Below are 1,721 nucleotides of genomic sequence, written 5' to 3' on the forward strand. Positions count from 1 at the left end.
GTGGAATATCAGATTTGTAGGGGAACGCCACCTAACTCAAAAGTAATACAAAGCTCAGAAACTATTTTGACAAGAATGTCTTAGAATGTTCGAAATGATGCCCATGTGTTTTGGAAACTATTTTATACATGATGTTTTGTTAAATTGCTCTCATCTACTTTATACGTATATAAATAAACTATTTTGGATTGCTTCGCGTGCCAGTACATTTATGCTGACCGCCCCCTTCCAGGTTCTGAGGCTCAGTCTCGGGGTCCAGGTAAACAATAGATATTTCAGATTGCAGATCAGATTGCGCAGTGGTGATCCTTCTATGATCCAGAAGGCCTGTTTATTTTCAGATATTTATCTTTAGTCATGTTTCAGTCTACTGGGGGCCTTGTCCCAGTTTTCAGACAGTTTTGTTTAGTTCATAGTAGAGATTTTACAAACTGAGTCATACATTATTATTCAAATATATTTTGGATTTCAGTTTTCAGTATTATGATCACATTCAGATTGACCATGTGTTCGTATTAGATTTCTATTTTCACATTATCTTTTATCATATGAATTATGTGCATGATTACCAGATAGATAGGGGTGTTTTGGACCTACATAGTTTGGAATGCTCGTCACGACCAGGGCCCCGGTTCGGGTCGCGACAAACTTGGTATCAAAGCACCGTTCATGGTCCCAGGGTGTCTGCGAAATTACGTCGGGTAGAGTCTTATTTATGGGTGTGTAGTGCACCACACTTATAAGCAGGAGGCTACTAGGCATTTAGGAATGTCTCTCTTTCTTCATGTTCTAGTTCGTGCAATAGAGTCAGAATGTTCCTCTTTCATACTCTAATTCGTGCTATGGTGTTGCCCATATGAAAGTAAAAGTCATCCCAAATTCTTTTCTTACTCTGATGTTCTCAGACATGTCCCATTATTGGGGTGATTCAAGTGCAAAAACTTTAGAATCTACATGATATAGTCCTTTCCGATTGAGTCATATAAGATTTAAAAAAAATATATGCAAGGACTTGAGAAAAGTTTGTTTGCTTCAAAGTGTATTGATGCGAGTGTGAACCTTGATATTGATGAAATCGTGCTTTTCAGCCTACGGTATTGAGTGTATTCAGTCCTTTTTGAAAAGAATTTATGTTGCGGATGTCGTGCTTCAGGTGGAATTATGGGTGTCAAACGGGCCGGGCTGGGCCAACCCGGAACCGGCCCTTCTATTTTAATCGGGTTGAGGGCCGGTTTTGGTGCTACACGGGCCGGGCTGGACCAAACATTAAAAATATTAAAACCCACCTTAACCTGGCCCACTTAACCCAACCCGGTCAAACCCACCAAAACCCGGTCAAACCCGGTTAAAAAATCGGTCAAACTAGGTCAAAAATATAAAAAAAAAAAAAAAAACTTTCTTTCAATATACATTACATATACCCACCTATATACATTATAAATACGTTAAATAATATATATACTATATATATATATATATATATATATATATAGTATATACTACATTAGAATTTAAAAAATATATACACATATACACAATTAGTTAATTACTCATATATACGCACCATTCAATATATATATACTACTACTTATAAAATATACTACAATATATATTCATTACAATATATATAGATATACTTATATACTAATTCATAAAACATATACACATGTATACGTTAAATATACAAGATATATACACGTGTATATGCACCATACAATGTA

Source organism: Capsicum annuum, unplaced genomic scaffold, assembly GCF_002878395.1.
Source record: "Capsicum annuum cultivar UCD-10X-F1 unplaced genomic scaffold, UCD10Xv1.1 ctg2582, whole genome shotgun sequence".
Classification (NCBI taxonomy): Eukaryota; Viridiplantae; Streptophyta; class Magnoliopsida; order Solanales; family Solanaceae; genus Capsicum; species Capsicum annuum.